Here is a 23,659-nt window from a genome sequence, read left to right on the forward strand (position 1 = left end):
CAATCATTTCCAATTAATTATGTGGAGATGCTACCAAAGGAACACTCCTTAAAATATTACATATTTTTCACAGTAACACATACATAACGTGTTTTCGTGACATATCAGGACGTATGACAGAAAAGTGAAAAATGGGAACATGCCTTTCCTAAAGTCCTAGAGGCCTGGGAATCAAAGTCATTCTGACCCATGCTTACAGGAATATGTCCATCTGTTGAGTTTTTGGCTAGGGCTATATTTTTGTCAAACCTGATTTTTATGCTACATATGAGGACACTACGTGACTTAAGGAATACAATAACATCACACTGAAAGTGTGTAAAAAGGGTGTTAAGTTCCAAAACTGGCCACTAGGCAGTGAAATTGAAGATGAGCAAAAACAATAAATAAACACACACACACACTTATTTTCCAAAAATTGTGATATTTTAGGACATCAGAGATTTTTGTTCTGGGAGCATGTTCGGGGGGTGGGGGGTGTCTAGAATGCTTCAGGGTGCTCGAAAAAAAACTAAGGATGTGAAAATGTCCTTGTTTTTCCCAGTGTCCTGATATTGAAGGTGTGTTATCATAAAAATGTTCTGAATTGTCATGAAAACAAGTGCGTGCGCGCACGCACGCACACACACACACACACACACACACACACACACACACACACACACACACACACACACACACACACACACACACACACACACACACACACACACACACACACATGTTTAACCAGGATGGTCAAATTTCATGTCATCAACTCATGATGAACACATAAGCTATTGGGGAAAAAAAAAAAGAAAATTATACAACCATCCACAGAAAAGCATTAGTCATGAATTCCTGACAAATTATCTGGAGAATGGGGGGGCTGTTATCCTCAGCAACATGCTGATGACTGTGTTTGGTGAAATGCACTGCAGATAATCTTTGAAGGCATTAGTGCATATAAATCATTATACTAATCATTATTTTGTATAATTTTCAATCACATCACATTTTCCAACACCTGTGAATCATTATGTGCAGTACCCACAGAGCGGTCTGATGTCATCAGTGTTCTATCCCAGTGGTACAGCTCGAGACACATAAAATACTGAATGCAATGCACTGCTGCACAATGCAGCTGCAAAAGATCACACTTACAAACTATGAGATGTCTCTTAAGCTTCATGCTATAGCATGAAAATGTATTTCACTAAAATGTATTTCCTTCATTAACGTGCGTGTGATGCATTGTGACAGAAGAATCCAGTATGTACAGTGGAAGTGTCAGAAGGTGTTGAAATATGACAGCACAACATGCTGACTTTTTGTACATATACCCAACATGGGTCTTCTGGAATCGAGTCAGAACTCTCTCAGGCTCTGGAACTAGAAAAGCGATATAGAGTAGCCTCTGCTTGTAACATCCTGATCTACAGTTCTGCCAACGTTACTGTGTGAGTGTGGATTTTCAACACAAAGCAGCAGATTTAGGTGAATAATATTCCTCTCAGTACGTTAAGAGGTCATTTCAACCCTGCAGCGATTTCAGAAAAGCCAGAATAAATTACCGTATTTGTGCGTCGGCATGCCCAGAGCATTTCAAGTGAAATTCTGCCCAAATAGGGGATGGGCAGATGCAATGACATGGCCAATATTACGTTTGTTGGCAGTGATTTCTTCACAAATAAAAAATAAATCACAAAAAACTCAACCGTTTGTGTCCGTTTTTGTCCTGTATAAATCCTTTTTTCATTCATGAAATGTGTTCCATGTCAGCTGATGTCTGGCAAGTCCATCAGAAATTTGCATACAAGCCTCAAAACTTTGAGCGGACATCAGACAGAAAACTTTCCAGATGGTTGTACGTTCATTTTGCCCTGTACTTTTACGTAGCTTTCCAGTGGATGTCCACTCAGTGCTAAGCTGCTTTCCTTGCGTCAACAGCAGAAGAATTTCGTCTCAACCCTCACAATGCTAGCCATTATCTTGGAACTCTTCCTGCTCTCTTGTGGAAGACTCTTTCACCATAAGCTTTGATTCCACTACCAACGCACACTGATGACACTGTCACAGGTAAGATGTGGAAGAGATGAGAAAAACATCATGAAAACTCTTTATATATATATATATATATATATATATATATATATATATATATATATATATATATATATATATATGTGTGTGTGTGTGTGTGTAAAAAACTTTCTTCAAAAAAGGGGGTGGGCTGATGCTCGGTCCTGCGCACGCTGATGTTCTGATACAGTAAATCTTGTTTGCTAACATCTTCTTTTTTCCTATTAAAGATGTATGTGGATTCACTCTGAGAAAAACAGCATCTGAAAGGCACAGCTTAACATTATCATGGCATCCACATCCTTAATGAGCGTATGTAAACTTCTGACCACCACTGCATATCATATAACTGGATTTGAACACGAGAATGCATTGGAACTCATTAAGAACAATCACTGTTGTGTAAAGTGAGCTGATGGAGGTCCGAGGTGCCAGTCGGCTGCTGTAGACGTGACATGATGCAGTGCGGCGGCACAAACACATTCACGGGTCCGATCCACTGACACATCATGTGTCAAGGTCATTGAGTGGATACTCAAGGTTTTTCAGCCCACGTGCATGCGTGAGTGTGTGCACACACGTGAGGAATGGAAGACTCTCCCCCGCGTGTGATGACTGAAGTTGAGGGTTTTTTCCAACCAGATGACGCATGCTTTCTCCATTCGAGTCTGAACGCCGTAAATCACGCAACATTTTGTGTGGAGTTCGAGTTATCGTGACCTGATTCGTAAGGTAAGGTTAAAAAAGTTTTTAAACACAAAGGAGTTTGAGAATGTGAGATCCAAATATATCAGAATATGAAGTTGCCAAATAACGACGACGACAGTTCTGGAGCTGAACCATCTAATGCTCCACGGAATACACAACGTACAACATAACAGCAGTATTTTTACTTTTATTTTGTTTTATGTGGATGTTTTTAAGATCTTTAATGATTATTTTTCTATTTACATGAAACACCACCTCAGATCATCAGTGATCACACTAAAGGTAGATACCTAAAAAAAATTCATAAAACAATACATGAATCAAAGCAGATTTGATTTCTCCCACAGGTACACACATTTAACATGATCTCAAATCATGTTTTTTACAGTGGTGTCAAACTTTAGTGCTTTGGGAAAAAGTACCCCCCAAAAAATAATAATAATAATAATAAGGTTCCTAAGAGTTATTTGACAATGATCTTTCAGATGTAAGTCCGTTTTACAAAACAGGTGCCTGGTTTCTTTAATTAATGGCTTTCTAAGGCAGAGAATTACTTTTTAAATGTATTCTCATAAAGAATGAACAAAGAGTTTAAAAGAGTAGTATGTATATAACCGGAATTGCAGCATCACAAGATTGAGGTAATGGCCAACAATCTGGTCATGTTTGCATAATCTATGTAAATGTCAAAATCAAATGCACATAAAGATAAGTGAAAAGAAGTATTGAAATTCACTGAAGTGTATTCTATAAAACAACAGATAACTTTAGGAAAGAAAATAAAATTTAAAACAAATCCAGAGTAAAGTCATTTACATTGTCTTCATTCAAGATAAATTATCAAAAAATAAAATCAAACACCACACTTTCTCACCAAAGGCTTTTATCCCCTCAATATAATTTACCTTAATAGAAATCGAAGACAGAGATTTATTTAGATGTTCTCCTGCTCTCAAAATCACACAGATCACATGTAAACAGGAAGAAATTTTTCTAATTGGAAAATTAGCTCTATTTATAGAACATATATCTGTCATCAGAAGGTTTTTTCCTGTTACTATAATGTAACAGTTATATTTTTATTGCATCCTACATAAATCACATGTAGTCAGTTACCTCCAGGCGTACTAGAGGTTAGAACATAGTGTGGTGTTTATGGCTCTGACTGGATACTTAGAGAACCTTTGTGTGCCTGTGGGTACACTTACGTATGAGTCATGGCAACAGTGATGTCATGGAAGCACAACCTCAACTTGACCTTCATATGTGTGTATGTCTCTCAAGCTTCAGTATTAGGTTACAGCAGAGATGGGGATGGGTGGCAGGAGGCGGGAGCTACTTAAGCTACTGTGTGTGTGTGTGTGTGTGTGTGTGTGTGTGTGTGTGTGTGTGTGTGTGTGTGTGTGTGTGTGTGTGTGTGTGTGTGTTGGTGCTGACAGTGTGTGTACTAGAGTTCAGTAGGTAAAACACACATCATGTTTCATTGCTGCACGCACTGGCTCATAAGTGCACTTTGACACAAACACACATTTATCCCCATTAATCTATTAGGCCAAAAACTGAACTTTTCTTTTGTATGGTATGAACGCGGTCAGACTGGCGGCTCCAGAGCAGAACAGCTCTGTCAGAGAACACGCTGACCAAGTCTATATTCCACCCATTCATCACAACTGAGTGAAAAAAGGAGGCTGCAGTCCTGTAGCCACTTGTGTGCTGCACAAGAAGAGGTGGAATTCCATTACAACATCCTTGCAGCTGTCAGGCTCAGCTAAGAACAGATGTTAACAATCAAACAGGCGTGGGTGATGAGTGGCATTTTATTGGAGGCATGCATTATGTTTGTTTGTTCATACTGGGACCATGACATAAATCACATTTTTCAGCAGTTTCTTACTTTGATTTGGACTCTTAGGCAGTGATGGCATTTGGTGAGAGAATACTGCTGAGGAAATGTGCAATTATTGTTTATACAATGAGAGAATGTTAAAACATATTTGAAGACATGAACGAGATCTCCTGTTGCACACAGAATGAGACACTACCTGTGCAGGAAGAGGAATTAATACAGCTTGGAGAAACCAGTGGGATGCACTGGCCTGCTTTTCTGGTGAAGCAATGAAGCACTGTGGCAAAATTATAAGAGGTTTGCTCAAAGGTTAAAAATTTTATATGCAATTGTCAACACTGAGGAAATGCTGTGCACCAACATTCAAGGAGATGCTTCATGCAAGTCTGGAAACCTGTATGCTCAACAGGGAGAAAGTTTTAAGTCCAACAACTTTGTATTCACATAGAATTTTGATCAAATGATGCATACACTGGCCAATACTGTTCCAAGGCTTTATGGAGAACCAATGGGTGATCTTCACACAGGCTGTGTTACAGTAAATGATAGATTAGCATTATAAGCATCAAAACCCTGTGGTTTAGCACGTGATGCTTTTTAATGTATTTCCACACTACCACAGGTGCTAAAGCAGCAGGGAAATCATTTTGGTGATTTTGTTTTTGGCATACACATCTAATTATTTATATACACATGATAATCTGTGTGAAGGTATCAAAAATGACATGGAGGATCGATGCATGTACTGGCTCCGGTTTGGATAAAGTCACGTAGATTTGAAGACGAATTGGTCAGTGATGTAATGTGACGTTTCAATAAATGCTAAATGCTTCAAATGTTTCAAATGTTGAGGTCAGAATATTTCATCTTCTTTTTCTTTTCCATGTATACATTTGTATGCTTTAATTCATTCACATCTCACTGCACCTGAATGTGCCACAACTATCAGGACCTAAAAAAGGGTCACTTATGAGAAAAACTTAACCCTAGTAACAATTAAATTAATTTGACAAAAGAGGAACAAGCCCTTCCATGTAACATATGCTGAATGACAGAAGCTTAAAGCTGAATTTAACATGAAACATGGTAGTTGGCTACCTCTCATACTCAGTTTGGGAAAAAAAAGTTAAATTTATGCTACTTCTATATCTCCCTGCTGCATTTTGGGCCACTTGTGAGAATTTAGTGTAGCTGCATAAGAGGTTAATGCAGAAAACAAGCACTAACACTTGATCCTAACCTCAGAAACAGAAACTGAATATCTTCTCGTATAGCGACACAAACAAAATCTTATGTCCTTGCTATCCCTCACCGCATCTCTATTCATTTTATGTGCTGCCCACGTACACTCACTTCCTGTCCTTGTCTGACCTCACATCCTGTCTGCATCTGACCGCCTGTGTCTGAGTACCGAGGACAGCCAGACCAAGCGAGGAAGCACAACGGACAGCAGGAAAAGGAGAGGAATGAGGAACTGGGGACAGGAGTTAACGGCAAAGCCAAAACCAAAACAGTGGGGAGGTTTAGAGGAAGAAAGGCAGACCCGAAGGACGAGCTGGAGAGAGAAGGACAGGCCAGGCAAGAGTATGGCAAAGAGATTAAGTACAAAAACACAAACAGAGGTACACACAGGGAGTCTGGAATTGAGAGAGGAGAAAGTATGAAAGGAGGAAATAACTTAAAGCAATGATTTACCATCCTTGAGTTACATCATCAGTAGGCACACAGAAGATGAGCGCCGTTGATTTAAATGAAGTAGTTTTTGCACAAGAGTGTATTTCCCAAAGAGCACAAAAACACCTGATGAATTGTTCACATTTCTCTTTCTTTTCTGGTCTTGGTCATTTTCTTTTCTGTGCATTGGACTTTCAGCAATGTAAGGATGCGTCACATGGTATTTTAAAGACGTGAAAATCTGATTGTACCCATCATTTAGCTACATTAATTAAATGAGTTTAACTTTCAGAGGACTTTTTGATGCTGAATTCGTGCGACAAACAGGAGACTCATAAGAGATCATGAGCACATGCTGCAAAAGCTGCAGAACAATTTAAAAAGAGCCCCTCTCTCCCACTGCTGAGACGAAGGATACACTTCCACCCTGACAGAATTCTTCCACAGAAAACAGATTGTCCTAATTTCTACTCAGCTCCGTTATTCCCAGTAAGGCCATATTTTTCCCTGCCAAAGAAGTTGTGTTTTGCATTGGTTTGTTTGTCATTTTAAGCCATGGGACAAAGCTGAAGCTTAATTTCTTGGTTTCTGTCAACTTTCTGGGGGCAAGCAAACTTCACTTGATTTAGGTCCAGGAGATTTTTCGGCATCCAGAAAAGCAAAGTTCCTCCTAAAAAATTTTGTTCCTTAATTAGTAATTAGCAGTTAGTGCACAACTTCTCAGAAACACCATAGAAAAGGATAAGACATAAAATTTTAAGGAGAAAATGACATTCATTTTGACAATACAACCTATATAAGAATAAACAGAAAGAAACATCAATGAAAGGATAAATAAGGAATAAAAACTGCCCCCTAGTGGCAATATATTTAACCATCTGTCTAGAATTCAATCACAGATACAACCCCTGGCAATAATTATGGAATCATCGGCCTCGGAGGATGTTCATTCAGTTGTTTAATTTTGTAGAAAAAAAGCAGATCACAGACATGACACAAAACTAAAGTCATTTCAAATGGCAAATTTCTGGCTTTAAGAAACACTATAAGAAATCAGGAAATAAAATTGTGGCAGTCAGTAACGGTTACTTTTTTAGACCAAGCAGAGGGAAAAAATATGGAATCACTCAATTCTGAGGAAAAAATTATGGAATCATGAAAAACAAAGGAACGCTCCAACACATCACTAGTATTTTGTTGCACCACTTCTGGCTTTTATAACAGCTTGCAGTCTCTGAGGCATAGACTTAATGAGTGACAAACAGTACTCTTCATCAATCTGGCTCCAACTTTCACTGATTGCTGTTGCCAGATCAGCTTTGCAGGTTGGAGCCTTGTCATGGACCATTTTCTTCAACTTCCACTAAAGATTTTCAATTGGATTAAGATCCGGACTATTTGCAGGCCATGACATTGACCCTATGTGTCTTTTTGCAAGGAATGTTTTCACAGATTTTGCTCTATGGCAAGATGCATTATCATCTTGAAAAATGATTTCATCATCCCCAAACATCCTTTCAATTGATGGGATAAGAAAAGTGTCCAAAATATCAACGTAAACTTGTGCATTTATTGATGATGTAATGACAGCCATCACCCCAGTGCCTTCACCTGACATGCAGCCCCATATCATCAATGACTGTGGAAATTTACATGTTCTCTTCAGGCAGTCATCTTTATAAATCTCATTGGAACGGCACCAAACAAAAGTTCCAGCATCATCAACTTGCCCAATGCAGATTCGGGATTCATCACTGAATATGACTATCATCCAGTCATCCACAGTCCACGATTGCTTTTCCTTAGCCCATTGTAACCTTGTTTTTTTCTGTTTAGGTGTTAATGATGGCTTTCGTTTAGCTTTTCTGTATATAAATCCCATTTCCTTTAGGCGGTTTCTTACAGTTTGGTCACAGACGTTGACTCCAGTTTCCTCCCATTCTTTCTCAATTGTTTTGTTGTGCATTTTCGATTTTTGAGACATATTGCTTTAAGTTTTCTGTCTTGACGCTTTGATGTCTTCCTTGGTCTACCAGTATGTTTGCCTTTAACAACCTTCCCATGTTGTTTGTATTTGGTCCAGAGTTTAGACACAGCTGACTGTGAACAACCAACATCTTTTGCAACATTGCATGATAATTTACCCTCTTTTAAGAGTTTGATAATCCTCTCCTTTGTTTCAATTGACATCTCTCGTGTTGGAGCCATGATTCATGTCAGTCCACTTGGTGCAACAGCTCTCCAAAGTGTGATCACTCCTTTTTAGATGCAGACTAACGAGCAGATCTGATTTGATGCAGGTGTTAGTTTTGGGGATGAAAATTTACAGGGTGATTCCATAATTTATTCCTCAGAATTGAGTGAGTCCATATTTTTTTCCCTCTGCTTGGTCTAAAAAAGTAACCGTTACTGACTGCCACAAATTTTTTTCTTGATTTCTTATAGTGTTTCTTAAAGCCAGAAAGTTGCCATTTGAAATTACTTTAGTTTTGTGTCACGTCTGTGATCTGCTTTTTTTCTACAAAATTAAACAACTGAATGAACATCCTCTGAGGCCGATGATTCCATAATTATTGCCAGGGGTTGTAGTCCAAACTATACCTTTTTGGAATCTTTATGATCAGGGAAATAATGTGATATAGTTTTCAATATGATTGGAGCATCTCTTAATTTTGACCACTGTGTAATTCTTTAATTGACCCCTACCTGACCACCGACTGAAAATTCAAGTGCCCAATCAGTTTTTTCAAAAGAGGAATGTCTAAGGAGCATTTCTGCCAAATTTGATGCTTTTATCACCATTTGCATGATTGTTTCAGTTATCTGCTGCACTAATCCATGTATTCTTCAACAAAACAATGCAAATCCACATTCAGCACACATTACAAAAGCAAGGCTGTGGGAGAAGCGAGTATGGATACTGGACTGAACTAACATATCCCCAGTAGAGAAGCTGTGGACAATTTTGAAATGAAGAATACAATGACAATGATCCTGTGTGCACAATTGAACCCCAGTTTGGGAACCAGGGCACACTGCAAAATTAATGTTGTGACTTGTACAGAAAGTAACAGTAATAATGAGTCACTCTGACTGAGCTGTGTCAGCTGAGGAGGTTGCATTCCTCCTGCATGACGGCCTGTGGCACTGAGACGCCGTCTGTCTGCACTGGGCCAGAAAAAGAACTTTAAAGCCTCAAGGAAAAAAATGTGAAAAATGTGGCAAATCCTCCTTATTTACCCCCCACTCCACACAGATACAGATCCACGGGGTGTTCGTGCGTGTCACCCTAAAGCAACAAAGTGCAAAAAGATATCCATCTTCAGAAGCCTTTAATCAGAGAGTACAAAGCAAAAGAGAGGGGACGCTCAACTGAAAGGAAAGGGAGATGTTGAGGGTGAGGGAGGAGAGACAGGAGAGGACAGAGAGGGCAGACGGGGGACAGATGAGAGAGCGAGGAAAGAAAGAGGAAAATGGAGGTAGAGAGGCCACAAACCCTGAATTCCACAGTATTATCGGCTGCATAGTGAGCATTCCATCCGCTCAACAGCTGGGCTGGACGCACGCACGCGCGCACACACACACACACACACACACACACACACACACACACACACACACACACACACACACACACACACACACACACACACAAATTGGGTTCACAAGTCATTTGAACATGCCTGAAATTGTGGTTGTCATGGTGAAGGTTTGGTTCTCATGGACAGAGCCCTGATCATTATTAAAGGAAACCATGGCAAGACAAAGAGAGTGAGAGAAAGAGAGAGAGAGACTTGATGGAAGAGGTGGAGGATGTCTGAATTAAAACTTAACAAACAAGAGGTTTCAGAGCATTGCCAGTGCTGATTAATTCCTGCTTCTCTAGAAGGATGTCTGTTTAAAAAGTCACAACAGCCTCATCAGCGAATCGCCGGAGGAAACACATTTCTGCCCGCTTGATACAGAAACAGAGGTGACGTCATTAAACTTCTGTTGCTGTGGCAGACTGGCTGCTTACGATGGTCAATGAGCGTATTATGAGACTGGGACTTAAGAGGTCCCTGAGGTCATCAAACTTGCTCTCTACTATCTCCTTGTACAAACAAGTACTCCAGCATGCATCGAGACCTGCCTTTTCAAGCAGACCATGGCACATCTGTTTGGTCTGCAGCAGGGTTCGAACCAAATAATACATCCAGCTGTCCAAAAGAAAAAGTTGCAGTTCCTTGACTGGTTGCGTGAGGCCTAGCTCCACAATGGAGCAGCTTCCCATAGAAGCCCATGATAAAATGTCCAACTTTAGAGTACAAATAAACATTTTTGTAGCCTGGCAGAAAAAAAAATATAAATAAATAAATTTTGGTCTCTATAGCTAGTTTAATCTTCCATGACAACTGCACAGGGGGATATTTTTCTGAAACACCTTGGTTTAAGAAGTTTTAAGCGATAAAGTTATGAATAATTAGGGGTGTGGTGACTTTGAACAACAACTAGTGTGGCGCCACTGAGCAGGGCTCCGACTCAGAGCTCCATTAGCAAAGAGACCACTAGCTGCGGCTGCTAGTTGTTGTCGAGGACCATGTCTGTCCTTTCTGAAGACTTTATGACAAATATCTGTAATAATATGGGTTTTTGTGTCACTAATTGTCCTAATGGATTATCATCTGTGCTCCAGAATTCCATTGAGTGAAATTATTGCATTACTTAATTTTGTCTGCTAACGGCGTTAGCACTTTTAGCAGCTTTAGGGAGTTAGTTTTGTTTAGTGCTTTGATTCCTGTGAAAGTCCTACATAAGTAGTTACTGTAATTATTTTTATGAATAACAACCCCATGATTTTTCAGTATATAAGTCACACCTGAGTATAATCGCAGGACCTCCCAAACTAGTAAATAAGGACCAGGATAAGCGGTAAAAAATAAATTAATTAATATACTTGCACATCGTACACTGCAAGTAGATTAAAGTCAAACTAATGTATAATGTTTTACTACTGAACAACTCTGCAACAGATAGTAGAGAAGCCTGAATCTTCGACTGGACTGGGTTGCTTGACACAAGGACGTTTCGCTTCAAATCGCAGAAGCTTCCTCAGCTAAAATTCTTGCTCAGGAAGTCTGATTTCTGTCTGACTCTTGTAGAGAAGAATAAAACAGAAGCCAACAAAAGCTGGAGTTTTAAACCTAACCAGACCCCTCCTACTGAGAGGCAGACTGCTATAGGCTAGTGACTAAACAATAGCTCTAATTAGCAACTATTGTGCTCTAGTTAGCACACCTAATGACAGGACAGCTGTCCCTCTAATGATGGGATGGATGACTTTCTGATGGCTCCCTTGATGACGTGAATGACTCATTACCATGAACAAAAGACTGAAATTCCTTTGACCTGAGTACCCCATTGTAAACAGGGGATAAAGTGTGTCTCAGACCCCCTCCCCGGTTAAGGCTGGGTTTCAAACGTTTCACAAAGAATCCCTCCTTTACCCCTCTCTCAAACCATTTCTTCTCTCTGGCTAGTATTTTAAAATTAAAATAAATAAAATTAAAATAAATAAATTTAAAATTAAAATCGAAGATTCAAGCTTCTCTACTATGGAAACCACCTGGACAACTGAGAGCCTACACAGAAACTCTGCAACAGATGAAGAAAAAACTACCTGCAATCCAAGCTGCATCATCAAGTGACATTTTAAAATGGAATTTACCAGTACACAAATAATGAATGTTTATGAGTTCAGTGGTACGTATATTTCATTAGTTGAAAGGTGGAACATACCATTAGTAAATAGTATAGTAAATAGTATGTTCCACCTTTCACCGAATTAAATATTCGTTCCATTGAAAGAATGTAAAAACATTCATTATTTGTTTTATATAACAGCTAAAATAGATCCTTGTCATTTGATATTTTATTAATTTATAAACAACAGAAAAGGGACTTACATTTTGGTGTTCACTGTAATGTGAAGTCCACTGTTGCTGTGCACTGACTTCGGACTTCCTTAAAAAAAGACTTTGTGTAGTTTCTCAGTCCAGCCAAAAATTGTGTGTGTGTGTGTATGCAGTGTCAGTTAGCTTAATCAAAAAACCTTGTCGGTGTCCCCCACGAGCGCACACACACACACACACACACACACACACACACACACACACACACACACACACACACACACACACACACACACAACCAGCTCGGTCGACTGTGTACGTCCTCAGTGCAGCGAAAAAAAATCACCTCAGATATCAGTCCAGCTTTTCTTCTTTCTTCCTGCTAACAGCGCCTCCAGACAGCACAGTGGATTTGTTTGTATGTGTATCTTACAAGAAGTAGCAGCGTCAGTTAGCTCAATCAAACTATGTCTCGGGAGAGTCTTGCCCCGTGTGCACGCGCACACACACGCAACCTGGTCGGCGCAAGCGTGTGCACGAGCATGTGTGCGCGCACATGTGTGTGCGTGCAGAGTGCAATGGTTCCAAACGTATGGAACCAAATTTGCACTCTAAATGGAACCAAGCTGCACTCTAAATGCAATGCAACACAAATGGGATGAATTAATCCATGTCACGGGACATACAAATCACCAATCAAATGACCAGGATCCACTCAGCCATTATATAATTCCACTTACTGCAGCACTGTGGTTATAATCACTTCCAAGAAAAGGGGATCCGAATTATGTCTCAATTGTGATTACTAGGTGTCAGTAATGAGTTAAATGTGTGGTGAGAGGGGATAGAGGACAGTAGTACACACTCCTGTCCAGTTGGTGGTGCTACCAGGTTGATAACCAATAAACTCTACAAAAGAAGAAGTGAAGACAGTAAAATAAGAAGACAGCACAAGCAAACAAAAATCTACATGGAAACTACAAGGAGTGAAGCGCCATCCTGATATGTTTCTAAAGTGTGCTGCCATGCTGCTGGTGTACTTTGAATAGATTAGTGGCAAAACATCAGTTTTGAAATGGACTACAGACATATTGGGATGATTTGGGTTTAATCATGCCGATTCTGATAAGTCTAAATATGGTTTGATTGGCTCTGATACCGAGGTTTTAGACTGGATCAAGAGATCTCTAAAACCCCCTTTACACAGGGACGGGGTCTGTCCAGCAGTCTTTGTGTAGTCATGACATCGCGTTGAATGCCATATGATGCCAAAGAGGTGCTCAGCTACCATCAGGACCTTACAAGGTACGCTTGGTATCACAAACCGCCATGATCGCAATGGTTGCCGTGAAGTATGAAACTGCACCTGATATCTGCAGGGGAGTCGCCAAGCCCGGAAGATATACAAATACCATACAAGCCATGCAAAAACACCTCAGAAAGCACCAATGACTGCCCGACAGGTGCCTGTCAGCCCGTCCACAGCAGATCATCCACTGACACATGACCGGAGTGATGTGAGTTTGGACATGAACCCAGGAAATAAAGAGCAACATCATTTCAATATCACAGCAGCTCGACTGTCACCCAAAGCGTGCATCACATCAGACACGTCAGACAAGAAATCTATGCACCAATTACTGCTATGATGACAACTTGTAGCACTAACTTAAAAAACTGTCACCATGGAAGACAAAACGAGCTAAATAATAAATGAATGCTTTTTTCCACATTTCTGTACGTGCACATTCAGTTTGGATTATGCGTCTGTTGGTTGTTTTTCCACTGCCATGCACCTGACAGCACCTGCCTGACACACCTTGCGTGGAATGATCTACCTGCATCAATAAAACAGTCAGATTCTGTACAGACTTTCAAGTCCAGACCTAAGACGCACTTATTTTCCCTTTCGTATGGTTAGCATACTGGTGTTGTGTGGGCCGCTGAAGAGGAGGTACTGCTGGCCCACCACCACCAGATGGCGCCCTGCTTGGAGTGCGGGCTTCAAGCACAAGAGGGCGCCAGAATCACTGGGAGTGACAGCTGTCGCTCTTCATCAGCACCAGCTGTCACTCATTCAACCCATCACCATAAAGGCCGGACTGCAACTCCACCTCCTCGCCGAGAAATCATCTACCATACAGGTAATTTTCTCTGCTGAATCTAAACCGAACAATAGTCTGATCTCTTTTGCAGCCGTTTTCCTGTGACGGATTCCTTGTCTGCTGTGTTGGCGTTTGGTGTGGACTGCGACGGCTTCGCCTCCCACCCCACCCAGATAAGTGGTTGTCTCAGGAGCTGCACGAGTGTGTTTTTGGAGGTGGAGGTTCTCCCTCCTAACTGAACACAGACTGTGGGATTACTGAGTGTGCGTACTCACACTCATCAAACTGTTTCTGTTCTCTGCCAGCAGTACTGGGTCTGACTGCTGAAGACAGTGGCCACCTGGGGCGCAGGGCTTGGCAGCTCCGGTGTACTTCAGATCCGTTGGTGGTGGAAGATGTGTGGGTTCTGGCTCTTCTATCACCAGACGTCTTCTATCTTCGACCCTGTCACACGCCACCTTGTGTATGATTGACATTCCGCAATATTGTTACTGTCTGTACTTTGTTGTGCGCTTCACAACATTAAATTGTTACTTTTTGGCTTATCTATTGTCCGTTCATTAACGCCCCCTGTTGTGGGTCCGTGTCAGAGACACCTTCCCAACAGGATTTCTCGGCCAGCATCATGGATCCCGAGGGGCGTCAACCATCGCTTGAACAGCCAATGGAAGAGCGAGGTGCACAGGCGCCAGCAGGAGGCGTGTTAGGTGAGCTGCAGCACATCTTAACCGCCTTTACTGCTCGGTTGGACTTAGTTACCGAGCAGAGCATTGTTCTCAATCGAAGGATGGAGGCTCTCACCGCCCAGATGGAAGCACATGCTCAGGGCGCTGCTGCAGCACCTCCTCCTGCTGACCGAATGCCAGAGACAGACATTCCACTGGTCGTTCAACGAACCCCCCCACCTTCCCCTGAAGCATACATAAGCCCTCCGGAGCCGTACGGAGGCTGTGTGGAGACGTGCGCGGACTTCTTGATGCAGTGCTCGCTCGTCTTTTCACAGCGTCCCGTCATGTACGCGTCAGACGCTAGCCGGGTGGCTTACGTTATAAATTTGCTTCGAGGAGAGGCACGCGCCTGGGCTACGGCGCTCTGGGAGCAGAATTCATGGCTCCTAACGATTTACACTGAGTTTGTGAGGGAGTTCCGACAGGTGTTCGACCACCCTCATAGAGGCGAGACCGCTTCAAGCGTGCTACTGTCGATAAGACAGGGGTGTCGTAGCGCAGCGAAGTATGCAGTCGACTTCCGCATCGCGGCAGTGCAAGCCGGCTGGAATGCTGTTGCGCTCCGCGCCGCCTTTGTAAACGGACTGTCTCTGGTCCTTAAGGAGCACCTGGTGGCGAAGGACGAGCCGCGGGATTTAGACGGGCTTATCGACCTGGTTATACGGTTAGACAACCGATTAACAGAACACCGACGGGAGCGAGACGAAGGGCATGGTCAGGCACAAGCCGTCCCTCTTCCTCCCGGGTCCGAAAGGATCCTGAGACCCATGTCAAGCATGTACGTCAGGTCCTACAGCGGTTGTTGGAGAACCGGCTATTTGTGAAGGGCGAGAAGTGCGGCGGTGAGAGATTGGCCCCAACCAACAAACCGTAGGAAACTGCAACAGTTCCTCGGCTTTGCGAATTTCTACAGGAGGTTCATTAAGGGCTACAGTCAGGTAGTTAGCCCCCTGACAGCCCTGACCTCCACTAAGGTCCCCTTCACCTGGTCGGATCGGTGCGAAGCCGCGTTTAGGGAGTTGAAGCGCCGGTTTTCGTCTGCACCAGTTCTGGTGCAGCCTGATCCTACTCGCCAGTTCACAGTGGAGGTGGATGCCTCTGACTCAGGGATAGGAGCCGTGCTGTCCCAGAGCGGGGAGTCCGATAAGGTTCTCCACCCTTGTGCCTATTTTTCCCGCAGGTTGACCCCGGCTGAGAGGAATTATGACGTCGGCAATCGGGAACTCCTTGCGGTGAAGGAGGCTCTTGAAGAGTGGAGACACCTGTTGGAGGGAGCGACGGTGCCCTTCACGGTTTTCACGGACCATCGGAACCTGGAGTACATCCGGACCGCCAAGCGGCTGAACCCCAGGCAAGCCCGCTGGTCACTGTTCTTCGGGCGCTTTGACTTCCAGATTACATACCGCCCCGGGACCAAGAACCAATGGTCGGATGCCCTGTCCCGGGTGCATGAAGAGGAGGCCAAGGCCGAGTTGTCAGACCCCATAGAGACCATCATCCCCGAGTCCACTGTCGTGGCCACTCTCACCTGGGACGTGGAGAAGACCGTCCGGGAGGCCCTGACACAGAACCCGGACCCGGGGACCGGCCCGAAGGACAAACTGTACGTCCCACCAGAGGCCAGAGCTGCGGTTTTGGACTTCTGTCATGGTTCCAAGCTCTCCTGTCATCCCAGGGTGTGCAGAACCATGGCAGTGGTCCAGCAGCGCTTCTGGTGGGCGTCCATGGAGGCCGACGTCCGGGACTACGTCCAAGCCTGTATCTCCTGTGCCAGGGGCAAGGCTGACCATAAGAGGACTCCTCCAGCCCCTACCGGTACCTCACCGCCCCTGGTCCCACATCGGCCTGGTCTTTGTCACGGGCCTCCCGCCGTCCCAGGGCAACACCACCATCCTCACGATAGTGGACCGGTTCTCCAAGGCGGCCCACTTCGTGGCCCTCCCGAAGCTCCCAACGGCCCAGGAGACAGCAGACCTCCTGGTCCACCACGTCGTGCGTCTGCATGGGATACCAGCGGACATCGTCTCAGACCGTGGCCCTCAGTTCTCCTCTCAGGTCTGGAGGAGTTTCTGCAGGGAACTGGGGGCCACCGTGAGTCTCTCGTCTGGGTATCACCCTCAGACAAACCAACAGGCAGAGCGGGCCAACCAGGAGCTGGAGCAGGCCCTCCGTTGCGTTACCTCCGCGCACCCGACAGCCTGGAGCACCCATCTGGCCTGGATCGAGTACGCCCACAACAGCCAAGTGTCGTCAGCCACCGGCCTCTCCCCGTTTGAGGTGTGTTTGGGGTACCAGCCCCCATTGTTTCCACTTGTGGAGGGAGAGGTCGGTGTGCCCTCGGTCCAGGCCCACCTCAGGAGGTGCCGCCGGGTGTGGCGGACCGCCTGTTCTGCCCTGTTGAAGGCCCGGATGAGGGCCAAGGCCCATGCAGACCACCGGCGTTCCCCAGCCCCTGCATACCAGCCCGAGCAGGAGGTGTGGCTTTCAACCAAGGACATACCACTCCAGGTCGAGTCTCAGAAACTGAAGGACCGCTTCATCAGACCATTTACAATCCTCAAAGTCCTCAGTCCTGGGATGGATCCGCGGTGAAGCCGGCAGCTTCAGCTTCACCGCGGATCCATCCTGTTTTCCATGTGTCGCGCATCAAACCTCACCATATTTCACCCCTCTGTACCCCCGGACCGGCGCCGCCTCCTGCCCAGATCATCGACGGGGAGCCGGCTTGGACCGTGCGCCGGCTCCTGGACGTCCGTCGGCAGGGCTGGGGGTTCCAGTATTTGGTGGACTGGGAGGGGTATGGACCCGAAGAACGCTCCTGGGTGAAGAGGAGCTTCATCCTGGACCCGGCCCTCCTGGCCGACTTCTACCGGCGGCACCCGGACAAGCCTGGTCGGGCGCCAGGAGGCGCCCGTTGGGGGGGGGGGGGGGGGGGGGGTCCTGTTGTGTGGGCCGCTGAAGAGGAGGTACTGCTGGCCCACCACCACCAGATGCCGCCCTGCTTGGAGTGCGGGCTTCAAGCACGAGAGGGCGCCGGAGCCACTGGGAGTGACAGCTGTCGCTCTTCATCAGCACCAGCTGTCACTCATTCAACCCATCACCATAAAGGCCGGACTGCAACTCCACCTCCTCGCCGAGAAATCATCTACCATACAGGTAATTTTCTCTGCTGAATCTAAATCGAACAATAGTCTGATCTCTTTTGCAGCCGTTTTCCTGTGACGGATTCCTTGTCTGCTGTGTTGGCGTTTGGTGTGGACTGCTACGGCTTCGCATCCCACCCCACCCAGATAAGTGGTTGTCTCAGGAGCTGCACGAGTGTGTTATTGGAGGTGGAAGTTCTCCCTCCTAACTGAACACAGACTGTTGGATTACTGAGTGTGCGTACTCACACTCATCAAACTGTTTCTGTTCTCTGCCAGCAGTACCGGGTCTGACTGCTGAAGACAGTGGCCACCTGGGGCGCAGGGCTTGACGGCTCCGGTGTTCTTCAGATCCGTTGGTGGTGGAAGCTGTTCCGGCTCTTCTATCACCAGACGTCTTCTATCTTCGAGCCTGCCACACGCCACCTTGTGTATGATTGACATTCCGCAATATTGTTATTGTCTGTACTTCGTTGTGCGCTTCACAACATTAAATTGTTACTTTTTGGCTTATCCATTGTCCGTTCATTAACGCCCCCTGTTGTGGGTCCGTGTCACGACACCTTCCCAACAACTGGCATCGTATGCTGCTATGCTTTTTACCCTTTTAAATTAATTTTATTAGTAAAGAGAGCGCGCTATGGCCTCAACTTTTTCCCCTCTCTCTCTCTCTCTCTCTCTCTCTCTCTCTCTGAGAGTGCATGAACAGTGAGGAAATATGATGGCAAACTGCTCAAAATTCAGCATATGTGTCAAAAAAGCGGCAGATCTCCGTGAAAATGTGAAGTCATCTGTAGCGCACAGTATAATGTAGCGCTGTATAAACGGGGCCTAATTGTAACATTTTGGTCACTGGTCTGCACCAATCAAATTATTAGGTGTGAAAATGCCCAAAATACTGAACACCACTATATCTATCTGCACCTTAATTTTGTGAACATTGCACTCCAGATGGCCTACGTTTGTGAGCTAAATTTGATTAAAACAAACTCAAGCATTATGCAACCCAGTTCTGGGTAAACTCAATCATTTTGCAACCCAGTTCGGTCAGCAGACCAATCTGGCATTGTCTTTTGAAAGTGTATCCCAGTGTTTATTGAACTGTATGGAGAAATGTTTGGTGTACTTGTAATTGCTGAGAACAACTCCCACATCTAATCCCACCAGTATTGTTACATGGTATCAACAGGAAAGGCATTCCTCTGCTGGTATATCCATCCCTCATTCTTTTTCTCTCTTTTTCAATGTATTCCCCTTTCCCATTGACTAGTTTCACTCAATGTCCAGGTTCTTCTTAGGTATGACTTTATTTTGTCTTTTGTCTTTCATGTCTGCTTCTTCTGAACCTCCCTACTTGTCATTTTTTCCACCCTTCCATCCTCTGTTATGTTCCACAGTCATGGCCATATTTGGGATTGGGGGAAGGGGTTGGAGGTTTGAGGTTGGGGAGAGATTATCGCCATGGTGATCAACATCAAAACACTTCAGAAAGGGAGGGGCTGGAGTGTATTCACATGTGATACCAGAGTTACAGCAAGAAGACTTTTTGATATTAATATGTGGTCTGAGTCATAACATGGTCAAAGGTAACTAGTGCTAATAAGGATATCATCAAAACATAAAAGTATTTTGAGCTTTTAAAAGCCTCTTTTCTACCAGAATTGTTTACTATTAAGTAGCCCAGTGACATACAGTAATTGATAACAGACTTTCAGAATGAAATAATATCGCAAACCATGGAAATATGGTTGTGCAATCTACACAAATCCCACTTTACCGAAACAGGACATGACTAAACCTTCTGTTTGCAGACACCATTGCATAATTTACATGCAAATTGGACTAGGCCACGTCAGGTCTGGTAATATGCAGTGGGGTGGTGCCATGTGTTACTGTATTTACCACGCAATGCAACAGACTTTGGCCCTGGACGGCAACCACCCGAGCACACAACCGGTCCATCCCCAGTTCTCAAAAGTAGCCACCTATCTGCCACAGCCAGGTGAAATATGCGTGTTCCCTTGGTTGTATACAGGCTCTTGGGTTCTCCAACACTGAGGATCATAGCCAGAGAAATGTGCTAGAGTATCACCTAGAGATGGAACCATCTTTGGTCCTGAATGACAACCAACCAGGCAGACAACTGGTCCATCACCACATAAAAATAACCATCTATCTGCCACAGGCAGGTGAAGCATAGGCATCCTTTTGGCCTTCTTTAGCCACTGGGATCCTCAGCACTCAGCACCTATGTGCTGGATCATGCTTAGAGAAACGTGGCTACAATGCAAGTAGCAGAGTGTATATATGAGCTGCCGGCTTGTGAAAATGTAACTGCAGTAATATCTAATTTTAAATTGCGGTGTCATTTTTACATCAACGGTTGTCCGTGATTGACTATGTGTAATGTGCATGGCTTACCCTATGCACTTTCTGGAAAACTGGCATGAAATTTTGTGCAGAAGATGTAAACATTTTCCATATCTCTGTTAACTGACATATTAGAACAGACCCCTTTATTGACGTTCCTTTAATAACCATGTTCATCTTGATTTGAGTTATTGGAGTCTTTTAATAAAAATTAGTTTTTAGAGTTTCCAGCAACATTCTGCAATTTCTATGGAATTGCTATCACATTTGTTTGTTGACAAAATCACTATTTTATCTGGAAACGATCTTTGCTGCAAGAGTAGATGTGGGTCTAATGAGGGGTGTCTGGTGAGCCAAAAGTCTGGTAGTGCACAATCAGAGTGGAGGGTAGACAAGACCTTCTCCAGAACTTTCATTTGAAGGAAACTCCCATGTTTGTGCCTTTCCTGCCGCCTTTACACTCAGCCCAAAACTATGAAACAGATGCTCAAAATGTACATTATTTCAGTGTCAGAAAAACACAAACTCGCTGCTTATTATGCTTCCACGAAAATTTCTTGGTAGGATGTTTGTGCATCTGAAAACACACTACAAAGAATTATTAAGCATTTAATAAGCACAAATTAAAAAAAAAAGTCAAAATATTAAAGTACACGATATGTTTCAAATGTTGCCATATTATATCAGCGTTACATTTTAAAACTCCCATATTCTATCAAATGAGCCAACATGACGGACAACAGGGTGGCAGTTGGTGTGCACATCTGGTTTACCCTGAATTCACAGCTCTTGAAAATGACGTTGTTGGGAAAGTGTAGTGACACGGACCCACAACAGGGGGCGTAAATGAACGGACAATGGAAGGAGACAAATTATAACACTTTACTGTTGTGAATGTCACAACCAAACACAGCAGATTCAGAATGTGCAACAGTCAATTAATAAAGGTGTCGTGTGGGCAGGCTCGACAATAGGAGACGCCCGTCTGGAAACGAACCGGAACCACACGATTTCCACCGCCACCTGAACCCGAGGAATACTGGAGCCGCCAAGTCCCGGAGTCCCCAGGTGGCCACCTTCCCGGCGTGTCGGATCTGGTACTGCTGGCAGAAAGCAAAAGACAGTCAAAGGGTGGGTGTGTGAACACCCAGTAACAATGGTGGGAATGCCACCTCCACCTGTCACTCAACACGTTGCAGCGGTCTCAGATGAAAAGGAGCGCCGTCTTGCACAGCCTCCGTAAAAACGACCGGTTCTCCTGCAAACACTCACAATAACAGATTTATAAATCACAAAAGGCTGAGAGTATTACCTCCAGATGAAGATGATATCTCGGCAGTTTGGTGGAGGTGTCTTCCTGCTTTTATACCAGATGTGATGATTAGTGACAGCTGTCACGGATGATGGGTGACAGCTGTCAACACGGCTTGTTCCTGAGGCGGCAGCGCCCTCTCGTGCCTGAAGCCCGCACTTCAGGCAGGGCGCCTTCTGGTGGTGGGCCAGCAGTACCTCCTCTTCAGCGGCCCACACAACAGACGTAGAACCAAAGATGGAGGAGCCAAGGGAGCTGGTCCATCTGTTTCTGCTGAAATCCCAGTTTCTCTGAGTGAGAGACAGGATCTGCGGTGGTAATGATGCAGAGCCAAAATGGGGGAACCGAGAGGACAGGGCCCACATCTGTTTCTGCTCAGTAAGCGGCTCAGTTCTGAGGAAAATGGCCTGTAGAGTTGCCTTTCCTGGGGAATGGACACTGAGGTAGCCAAGTCAGCCTGCTGCACTACTGGCACCGGGGCAACAGCCACACACGCAGCGCACAAGGGCATCAAGGGCAAAGCGTAGGCGCGTGTGTGTGTGCGTGTGTGGTATTCTGGGTTGGACTGTACGTGGATGTGCTGGGCCAAGCAGAAACTTTGTCGGAATGCCTCGACTCTGTCTCTCCATTTTTCCATCTCTCTGTTCTCACAGCTATGGTTAATTTTTCTCTCTCTCTCGCTTCGAATCGTTCATACGTCTGTCCTTCAAATCTAACATTCTTTTCTATGTTTACTCCACTATCACACCCCGCCCCCCCATACCCCCAATCCTCTGGACCCTCGTGCTCTGATTGTTTTACAGGAAGCCTCGTCGCAGGGTGCTTTCGTAAGTACTCGTGTGCACACTGTGGTACATCCAGCTGACTCAGCCTGATCTCCAGCCCAGTACTGAGATCCTGGGAGGCCAAAAGAGACAAACGACAACACACTGACAGACTCCTGTCCATCATGTGTCAATCAATGTTGTATGAAGCTATGAACTCCAGGCTGAGCCACCCACCTCGCTTTCCATTTACTGATTGTCTGTGTAGCGTACATCCTTCTGGAATACGCCAATTATTTTTGTCTTTTACATTATGAAACAGTATATGCAGTATTTAGAATAGAACTTTTTTCTGGCCCAGTGGTACTCATCAAAACCTTCACACCATGAGGCGCACTGACCAGAGAAAAAAAGAGGCGCTAAAAAATATAAAAGCAGTGAGTGACAAAGTTCACTCTCATTCAAAACATTTACAGAAATATTTTTGTTGTATAAAAATAAACTGTGTAATCTATGAACACTGCAAATATCGCACTTCAAGAACACAGTGTGCATGATTCATTCCTGCACTTAGACTTCTATGGCACCATGGTTATAGTACATGGAAATGTTGCCACAGGAGGCCCATTTATCGAAATCTTTGTGCAGGTCACCAAGTGGTCTCCTTCCAGCATATTCCTGAGATCAGTTTTCACCAGCCAAAAATGTAGATTTGTCTTTTAGTAAATTCTTAAATTTAAGCATAGGTTAATTTTCAAAATAAGAAAAAACAAAAAAACAATCACAGCTGAAAAACGTGCAGTTTTATCAAAAATTGTGAATAGGTGCCTGGTCTTGAGAACCAGGGATGGTAGGTTGAAAAGCTTTTTATCCCATGGGAATTGTCCCTACCCACCTAAACGGCGCAAGAATATGGACAGCATGTATATAAGTGACATTTACATGACAATTTATATGACAATAATGAGATATAATAATTTGGCCATATTGTTTAGCCCTACTGTCAACTAGCTGAAAACCTTCAATATTAATTTACATCTACATAAAAAAAATGCTT

The 23,659-nt window shown here is 44.1% G+C and overlaps 1 protein-coding gene across 4 annotated transcripts in view; it reads right to left on the reverse strand.

Moving 5' to 3' along the window:
• The window catches only part of fndc3ba (fibronectin type III domain containing 3Ba), a 240,241-nt gene that overhangs the window by 65,072 nt on the left and 151,510 nt on the right, over window positions 1-23,659 (reverse strand). The gene's annotated exons all lie outside the window — the stretch shown is intronic.

Source organism: Thalassophryne amazonica, chromosome 19 (genome assembly GCF_902500255.1).
Source record: "Thalassophryne amazonica chromosome 19, fThaAma1.1, whole genome shotgun sequence".
In the NCBI taxonomy this organism is placed as follows: Eukaryota; Metazoa; Chordata; class Actinopteri; order Batrachoidiformes; family Batrachoididae; genus Thalassophryne; species Thalassophryne amazonica.